The 10,009-nt window shown below is 37.1% G+C and overlaps 1 long non-coding RNA gene across 1 annotated transcript; it reads left to right on the top strand.

Annotated features, from left to right (window-relative positions):
- Positions 1 to 1,395: 1,395 nt before the first annotated feature.
- On the top strand, positions 1,396 to 8,538 carry LOC128851872 (uncharacterized). Its single transcript, XR_008449406.1, has 3 exons — positions 1,396 to 1,440; positions 2,860 to 2,942; positions 6,361 to 8,538. It is a non-coding gene; the product is annotated as an uncharacterized LOC128851872 (long non-coding RNA).
- Positions 8,539 to 10,009: the final 1,471 nt, after the last annotated feature.

The raw sequence follows: 10,009 nt of genomic DNA, 5'->3' as shown, positions 1-10,009 counted from the left end.
GTAGAATTGCAGGGGCTCAAGAGAAATGTGTGAGAATGCCACAATAATGAGGGCATTAGTTAGCAGCCCAGTGCTCAGTCTGTCTGAAACAGCAATACAAGGTGTTTGGGTTGTGATTTGACATTGACAATCCATTGCCATCTGACAATACTTTGCTTTTTTCTGGGTTGACAGATTTGGGATGTTTGACTCTTCCCGTGTGATCTCCTTATTATCTTTTCTGTGATTCACAATGTGTTAATACATTTCTTATCCACTGTCAGGCTATTGAAAACATTATTTTTGAATTATTGAATAGAAAATTGGCAACTGCTTGCTCACAATTTTTAACCAGAAATCTTCCTGGAATAAAAATATTTTAATCCTCTTCGTAGGATGTCCTTTTTTTCTGTAGTGATAAAAATATATTCTCACACAGTGACCTCTTCAGCAATTATTTCTAGAAGTAATTGCTAAATACTGTGATGTTTGAAGGTGTTCAGGTACAGGAATTGGATTCTAAGTTTAATGTGAAGGTAAATTATGATACCATACGTGATCTGTGATTCTAACAATGTATCCAAAATTACAATAGTTACTGAAATTTTCACTGTGTATTTATTGTATATACATATAAGCTTATGCATGAATGTGTGCATATATTTGCTTTTAAAAATATTAAAGTGTTAACACAGGTTTTTTATATTAAATTTCTCTGTATGTGTGTATATGTATATATAAGTTGGGGGATTTTTTTCCCACACTCTCCATTTTTCTACATTTCTTTCCAAGGTCAAGTATTAAAGTTTTGTTAGTCAGGCTCATTCAGCTGCATTGCATTGACGACTATTTTCTCTTCCTGTTTTGTGACTGTGCTTGGCAAATTTGTTTCAAAGAGGAACACCACAGATCTCCCTTCTCATTCTTCATATTTGCAAACAAAATGACTCTGAACACAGAGAGGCCCACTATATCTTGCACCAGTAGTGATGTAGATGAGCAATATTTTTATGGAATCACAAGGTGTACAGCAAAGGCAGATAGCAGGTCATTTAATCCTATTTCATCCTGATTTGAGAAATCCTGACTTTTTGGCATGCTTGTGCAGATTTGTCTGTATGCAACAGCCAAATGAGTTACTGCTGCTTTGTCTGCCTCCCTGTCTCAGCTCTGCCCTGTATGGTTCTCTTTGCTGTGTGGATGTGGATGAGAATAGCTAGTTCTGCTTTTTTGTTTCCCTTTCTCTCATCTATGTTTACAATAAAAAGCCTGTATTGCAATATACTGAATGGTCTAAATGATGTGAAAGAGGGACTCATTTCCTCTGGTGCAGTTTTGTTTTGTTTTGGTTTTTTTCCAGAAAACATTGAGCAAGACCCTAATGAAGCTTTTATTTCTATTGCAGTTGAGGAAGGCAGAAGCGGCTTTCTTGATGCATCTGCAGGAGTCCCACAGAAATCAGTAAGGCTGTGGGCTCACAGGGGGTGACTCTACTCTTTCCCCACTGATGCAGCAGAAAAATGGCTGCAAGGCTGGCGGGGGGGGGATGAAGGAGGGTGTGGGAGAGGACTCCTTCTCTACATGTATTCTACAAATATCACTGAATTTAATGGTCCAGTGCAAAGCTCCCCACTTCACAGCACAGACTGCATCCTCCAAGAAGTCTTGGCTCAAGGATGTATTTCTCTTTCATCTGTGATGACACCAGCTTTCCCTTTCTCCAAACAATTACACTAATACGTCTTTCTGTGGTGGCCTGTGTACATGGAGACAACTATTAGGAAACCCCATCTGTCTTTTAATGCAATTTAGCAGTTGGAAATGAGGAGATCCAGTATCATGTAACCCTGCAGTTCTTTGTGGACAACAGGCAAGTGCACCACAGACCACAGGGCTGGAACTTTTCAACTGATGTATTTCCCAAATGCTGTATAGCCAACACTAACTGCTTGTGAATGCCTTCTCCTTATTACTCATTGCAGTTACCTATTATAGGCAGCTCAAGTTAAAATGGGTATAGCTAAGGCTGCTCGGCAATTTCCATTATAAAACACTGTTTTCAGTAGCTTATAATGTCTCTGAAGTTTAATTTGTTCATAGTTTTTGACACTAAATATTTTATTCTTTTTGTGAGGGTGACAGAAAAGGGAAGGAGAGGAAGAATAAATAAGAATAAATGGATATAATAATAATAAGAATAAATGAATAGACTTAAAAAAAGCTGAAACTCCTGTAGGATTTTGCTATTTTTCTCTTACAGAAATACATGTAATTTTTACCTGCCCCATTTGGGAGCAAGGACTGTAGAGGGTGTTTGTGGCAAGGAAGGTGGTTCCTGTGGTTGTTCCTTTATAAATGTACTCATGGTTGTGCATTTAAAAGCCTGTTTGCAGATGGTAAGACTTGTGACTGTTGGTGGTTAATTCTCTGACAATGTCGTTGTGTGTGCTGTGTGTCTTCCTACCCCTTGCCAGCACCCCTGTCACATCAGCAGAGCTAAGCTGAACACATCCCTTCTAGAGCTGAGGTGGGACCCGCCGGTACTCACCACGGCCAGCGTGTGTTGCAGTGTTGGGTGTGGGACCTGAAACTCTTGATTTGAGGACATGTGAATAGAAAAGAGGAGAAGGAGACTAGATTGGGGAGGGGGAAAGAAGCCTTGTACAGATGACAAGATGGGTGTAGGCTTTGTGAGGCAGGAAGGAGGCACTTGGGGCAAGAGGAGACCATGAAACCTGGAAACAAGACAGCTGAAAGAAAGCCTAGTGCTGAATGCTGCCGTTATACAGCTTCTGGGGGAAGTTACACGTGTACACGTGCACACACAGTTACACAGTTCTGAACTGCAGGAGCACTAATAATGTTTTCCACTTTTCTAAGTGTGTCCAGTGCTCAGAGGGTGAATTTGGGCTCAGTCACGAAGGCAGATGCTCCGTGCAGAATCCCCTCCTCCTCTCTGGCAGGTAAGTTTCTGATCTAGCTGAAGATGTCCCTACTCATTGCAAGGGGATTGGACTAGTTGACCTTCAAAGATCTCTTCCGACCCAAGCTGTTTTATGATTCTATGATTCTATAAAGTTGAGGGACAGAGGATTGCTGAAGGAGAGAAGATGGCTTTTGTGACCTAGTTGGAAGTCAGGACCCACACTTAATTTTGCTAACTATTGATTTGTTATTTAGGCTTTTTTAGTTGTTTAGATAATAGCTGTTTATTTTAAAATACATCGTATGCTGCTGAACTCCACTGAAATAAGCCCTTACGAAACTTCCCTGCCTCAGAACAGATTTTCAATAACACCATGTAAATAAGCCATGAGACTACATATTTAAACATTTAAGTATCTGGATCTATTTTCATTAAGTGTTCTTTCATTGAGAACAGTCCATCCTGCTCATTAAATAGACAGAGACTCTCTGGGGGGAAATAAGTGTATGATACTTGAATGAAACATTGTCTTGGCACATAGCAGAGAGGAGAAAAATGTAAGTTTTCCTGTGCAAACTTAGTTGGACACTTGTAGATTTTGAAAGCTTAACTGTGCTACCCTAGTACTGCATTTAATTAAAATTTTATTTGTAATTTAAGTTAATCTGGAAATTGTTTCTCTCAGTCTTTTCACATATGTGTGTGCACAAACATATGTGTATTTATGTAGAGTGTATTTATTAGGTATTCATAGAAATATGTGAAGAGATATATGGTGGGCCAGAACTCTCTCATTCCTTATCTGCCTCATGAGACTTTCAAAATGATGGTTTCCTGTTTACTTGTTAATTCATCATTATAAAATCCAAATGTTATTAGTATTCTCAGTGTTCCTGGTATATATCTGGAGTTTTGAGCATATCTTTTACTTTTCTAGAATGAAAACAAGGCATTATTTATATTGCTTTGATGTTATTTTAACAAAGACAATGCAGAATGTTTTTAAAAATCATTCTCCCATCACATCAATGGTAGTTACCGGGACCATTCACTGAAGATTTTGAAAACACAGTCTTTAAGCTGTTCTTGTACTGCTGCTATTTTCAAATTGTATATTTAAAAGTAAATTCTTGTGTCACTTTGTTATTACCACTGATTCTGCAAGGTTACAGGACACACAGTGAACTATGCTGAGCAAAGGAGAAAGCAAATGGGCTGCCTTGGCATGGTAAAGCTTAAAAGCGATGTAATCTCTCAATCACCCAGTGCCCTTTCCCAGCTGATTCTGACGCCAGCTGTCAGATCTGCTGAGTCAGTTTTTCTTTCTGAAGTTCACTGTGGATTTGGGACAATAATAATGACGAAATTAAATATGGGTATTTCAGTTCTGTTCTCTCCGGATCTTCAGAAAAGTGCAGGTTTAGACCTCTTGACCTTGTGATTCACACAAAACTCATGCTGGAAATTCCATTTTTTTGCTGTTGGAGCAAGCACAGCTTCTATCCTGGAGGAGCCTTTGGTCATTCCCAGACATTGTTTATGGGTAAGAGTTCAGAGGGATGTAAGCCAACTCTCTTAGCTATTTGTGCCATTTATCTCCCTGCCTCCCACCCAATCTTGATTTTTTCCTCTGTTATGAGAAAAAAAGATTTTATAGCTGTTTCTACAGTGCAATCTCTCTACTGGTGTCCCTTGCCAGCATAGTCTTCTCAACACAATGTGATAAGTCAGTCTTAAGAGGACTTTCACATATATAGTGAGTTATCAGTTTTGCCTATGTTTCCTCTCTACCTCTTTCGCTTCCTCTCTGTGTGTACTGTCCTCAGACTGCAATACATACTCAGCCAGAGCACTTTGGCACAGGCATCCATCCGCTTGCAGCATTCAGCTGGCCATCCCTCCTCTGAAGCTTTCTTATCATTAAAATAATTGGGTTTGACCAGGGCTTTGATTCTTAACTACTTATTTTTACTTACAAATTCTCTGCTTGTCTTTTTCAAAAGGTTTCCATGTAGATTATGATTAGTCTTCAAGAAGACTTTTTACCTTTGTGCAGCCGAAGATCAGTCATTTTAACTGCATTTTGCTGGGGTATATTTGATTCCATAATAAAAATACATCTTCAGGGAAAAAAAAAAATGTTTAACTGGTTGTTTAGTGGTAACATCTATAGACACTTGGGAGTATAATACTTTACCCTCTCCTCCTTCAAAATTTTTTATTTTGACACTTTTCCCCTTACCTTCAAATTTTATGCTACAAATTTGTTATTCAGGCATGTTACCCCATAGTTGGATATTGTGGTACACGGGATGCTCTTCACATGTTTGTTACAAAGAGAAGTTAGATCTCTGCTAATCCATTTGAACACTTCTTTTGACATTAACCACATTCTAATCCTTGATGATAAGAAGCATTTCATGGGTCCAGCTGGAAATCCTCTTCTCTTTGATCAATGCCAAATCCTTTGCTGAACATCGTGTTCTTGTGTGTGATCTGTAAGATAAGAATTTGGAGAAATTCCATCTGTCCTGTTGTGGTACCTGGACACCAATTATTGCTTTAAGTGATGATACAATCTATCATTTACAGACTGTATTCTTGCCTTTGGCTGAAACTGTTGCCTGTGTGGTGGTTATCCAAATTGGATACAGGCAGAAGACATCTTGATTACTTCTTGGGAATCATGCCACAATCTGTACTAAAGTTTTTCCTGTAGGCCAATTGCCCACTAATGGGTAATAGATAAATTCTCTGTATGTTTTTGTAAATATTGTGATAAAATTCTTTCGTTGTGGAAAACTGTTCGATAAGAACAGATCTTAAAAGATTTTAGGAAACTCTTCTCTATGGAGAGTTTTAAGTTTATGAATAGATCAAAGTTAAAAATGTTGAAAAGTTGGGAAAAATCTTTCCTCTTCCTGTATTGAAACAGTTGAAATAGGGTGATAAGGAATGTAAGTCTGATATAGACAATAAATAAAATTAATGAAAAATAAAGCCCTGAAACTGTTTAAAAATAAATACAACAAAATACTCCTCAAAAAACCCCCAACCTTTTATATGTTTCTGGGAAACTGAAATCTAGACACCATGATGGGTAAACACCAAGAATCCTTTCACTCTGGATACCTATGGTTTGCATTGACACATGCAAATGGAGATAGTTTTTGGAGGACACAGTACATGCCACAACCAGACAAGTTTTGAGTCTGATCCTCTTTACTTGGATCCTAATGCTAATAGTATTTTAAAGCACACAAAATAGATGGTTTGAAGTATGAAGACAGAACAAAATTAACTGATGGTTTATTTCTTAAATCGCAATGTACTTCCTTAAAATACATTTTGTATGTTTAATCAGCCAATTGTTAACATCACATTTATTCAGAGAATTTTTTTTTTCACTCTTCTGAAATCTTGTGTATTTCCTCATATCTTTGACTATGTTATAGGTTAATGAAGTCAGACTCTTCTGGAACTACAGGGAGGTGCCGGTGCTTCATCTAAAGACTTGCAGCAAAGCCTGCCCACACAGCCTCACTGGATAATTTACACAAGATCATTTGCTGATAGCAGAAATGCTTATATTGCATTTTTCCAGCAGGTAGATACTTAACTGTTTAAATCCCTTCAAAACAAACCCCAAGCCTACAGTTTTATCTGAGCTTAAATATGTTTAATTGGAAATTAAAAAGGCAGCAGTGCTTTTTCTTGCTTGAGAATTTTGAGAAAGCAAAGAATGCTGATGGTAAGTCTGAGCAATATTGGTAGAACCAAGATGGAAATGTAAACCTATGGTGAGTTCTTACATTTAGAAAGCCTTCTTAAAAGACAGATATATTCTTAAGCCAACAAAGAATAAATATCCTTTCAAATGAAGCAAATATATACTTTTTTTTTTAAGCTTTTATGCAAAGAAAATGAAGGTTGGCTTATGCAAGTACAGAAAATATTCAGCATGTGCTGGTTACATTTATTTTTATTTTTATTTACCCTTACTTCACAAACATGTAAATATGAAATAGTTTGCTTAGCAGACCAAGTGTTGAGTGCTAACCTGTTCTACCTGTTCAAACTGCATATCCTAAAATATGGGGTATTTTCTAGTTGTTCTGGTGCTCATAGCAAAGGGATTTTGCCCAGAGCAGAAAAGATTGGTTTCATTTCAAATTTTGTCGACTCTTTATCAGTCTGCAGCCAATACAGTTTAGAAAACAGTACCTTCACTTTCAGACCTTTATATTAAAAGGGAAAGGCATTTCCCCTTGCCACCTTGTTTTATTTCCATCCATGCTTCAAACAAACAAGAAGAGATGGCAGAAAAAATAAATTACAGAAAGAATTCACACGTACTGTAGAAGCAGCAGGAAACAGCTGAAGAAAGAAAGTGCAAAATCAATTTAGTAAATAAGATGTGGCATTTTGCATAAAATGGTGTTGTATACGAAGATAAAAATATCTTTCTGCACCCAATTCAAACCAAAGGCGGTAGTTCACAAAGTGTGTTTGTGTTTTGTGTGACTTACCTATTTCTCTCTATATATTTTCATACACAGCATTTAGAATAGTTCAGGTTGGAAAGGACCTTAAAGATCATCTAGTCAATAATTTATGCAAATCTACTATAACACTTACTCAGAATAACCACTATCTGTCATTAAAAAGCTTTAAATAGTACCTAGGCTTGTCATGGAGTACTCTGAGTAGTCTGCCTGTCTTATTAGGAACTTCAGCAAACACTTGCCTATAAACAGACCTTACGAAAATAATCAAACCCATATAGTGTGGGTGGGATGTACTGCCGTGTTATCAAATATCTGAGTCACTCAAGCCTTTCACTGGGAAATGACTGAGGCTCTATGTGCAAAGGAAAATAATTTAACAAGATAAAAATATTTTAGAGGCAAAAAGAATTGAAACAAAACACATGGTTGTTAGAGCCATACCAGTATATTCGAAATGAGTAATGAATTATGAGAGCAATAAGGCTATTTGTGAAGCAATAGATTATGACGATGCATCAGAAAAATATATAGGAACAAATTCCTTACTAAGCTCTCATCTCAGAACCCCAGGATAGAAACACCTTGGTCATGGAATTTCCTGTAATGTTACCTGAAATTCAAAATTGTGAATGTCTAACTGTGAAAAGGTCTTTTTAGAAATATATTTGAAATAATCTTACAATTTCTTGAAAGGTATGCCCAGAGCAGGTGCCACAAGCCAACTTCATGAGTGAAGAATCAGAGGCAGCTTAGACTCCTCTTGGGGGAAGGGAGAGGAGGCATGAAAGGAGATTTCTTACATAAGATCTGGTTACTTCCCAGTCTCTGGGTGTAAGGATTGGATATTGAGCTAAATATCTGGTATTTAGAAACCAGTTATTGCATGCCAAAAGACGACATATAAAAATATAGACGTATCTTAATATAGGAAAGCCTTGCTCAGATAGAATGTAGACAGTCTTGGACAATGGAGAGTGTCATTTTGTAGATGACCAGAATAGGAAATTCAGATTTTTATTTTACACTTAATGGAAAAAATTGGGTCATTTCTGGAGTTGCCAGAGTAATAACAAAGGAAGCAGGCTCTTCTCACTTCTGCAGGATGTTCATTTTCCTGTTAGGTTCTTGGTTTTGTACTCCGCATGTCTAGGCTGGCCACCCTTATCTGGTACATTGATTAATTTTCTTATCTTATTTTCAAGATATTTACATGCACTAGATCTCTAAGTTACTAAACATTTATACACTCTTGTAATTTTCTTTTCAAATTTTTCTTAGTTACTACTATGTTCACTATTCTTTCATCTGGAGATCTTAGAATATAATTTTAAACAATTTTTTCTCTAAATATTTGCTGTTGATTTTTGATTTTCCATCCAATTTGGCAATATGTTTCATAGTACATTCAAATAATGTATTAACATTAATGTGAAGAACTTAACTGATAACATATTTAGAAGTTTAGAAGTTCCTATGAAATGATGAAAAGTATGTGATTTCACTGTTTTGTGTTATAGGAAGGTTTTTACATGCAATCCAAAACTTCCTTTACTACTTTGACTGTTAGAGAGGATCAGGCAACACGCTGTATTGTCCCTCAATGTCTTTGTGAACTCTGTGTGTGTTTGCGTGTATCAACGTGTCTTTCTCATAGAATCATAGAATAGTTAGAGTTGGAAGGGACCTTAAAGATCATCTAGTTCCAACCCCCTTCATTTAGTTCCAACCCTCAATCCTTATCCTGGTCTCTCAGGTTTTTTCCTTCCAGGATTAGTACCTTTATATTTTTTTTCAATGATGTTTCTATAGCACCAACTAGAGAAAAAATGCTATTTGGGTCCCCTAACTGTTAAAATTGGTCTTCTTTCAGCTCCCTACACACTGGATATCTCGTGGCGCACTGGGTGCCAAAGGCACCTGAACTATCTATGTAGTGATGGCAGGTAAGCAAGAGAGACTTAGAGAGACCTGGGTACTCCTTGAGTGGCATCTGCAGGCCAGATAGGATCATTTAGGCACTGGGTACCTGTGCTTTGTGACTGGAGTCCAGTGGCACGTTTTATTAGCTCAGACTTTGCTCTAGCACAGTTGTGACTGTGCGCCATTCACAGTGGTGTCATCTGTGCACCACCCATGATGTTTAATGTTGGGTTTCGTTTCTAATTTATTTTGTGTTTAAAGTTGTTGTTGTTGTTATTATTATTATTATTTTGAGTTACCAGTTTTCACCACCTGGATCTGTGGGTTTAATATCAGATAAGGTGAGGTAAATAACACACTGGGAAAATGAGAAATGTACTTACAGATTATTTTGATAGAATTTCATTATACAATTATCTATAAATGCTTGTTCCATTAGGGAATGATTCTAAATCATGTGTAATCTTTCTAATAAAGTATTCTAGCAACAGAGTAATAGTACTTTCTTGTTCCTGTTCCCTGAGGCAAAAGTATGAGTTTAATTTGAGGGCAATGAGATGCTAACTTTTAAGACACTTCTTGTTTATCTATGGTAATTTACTGCAAGGGAAATTTCTCTGGTGCAAAGCAAGCAGGAAAACAAAGCGGTTTGGCTCAAATTTCACTCATACTCTTT

This window comes from Cuculus canorus, chromosome 3 (genome assembly GCF_017976375.1).
Source record: "Cuculus canorus isolate bCucCan1 chromosome 3, bCucCan1.pri, whole genome shotgun sequence".
NCBI lineage: Eukaryota > Metazoa > Chordata > Aves > Cuculiformes > Cuculidae > Cuculus > Cuculus canorus.
The sequence above is the reverse complement of the archived record's forward strand: the minus strand, read 5'-3'. Positions and strand labels throughout refer to the sequence as shown.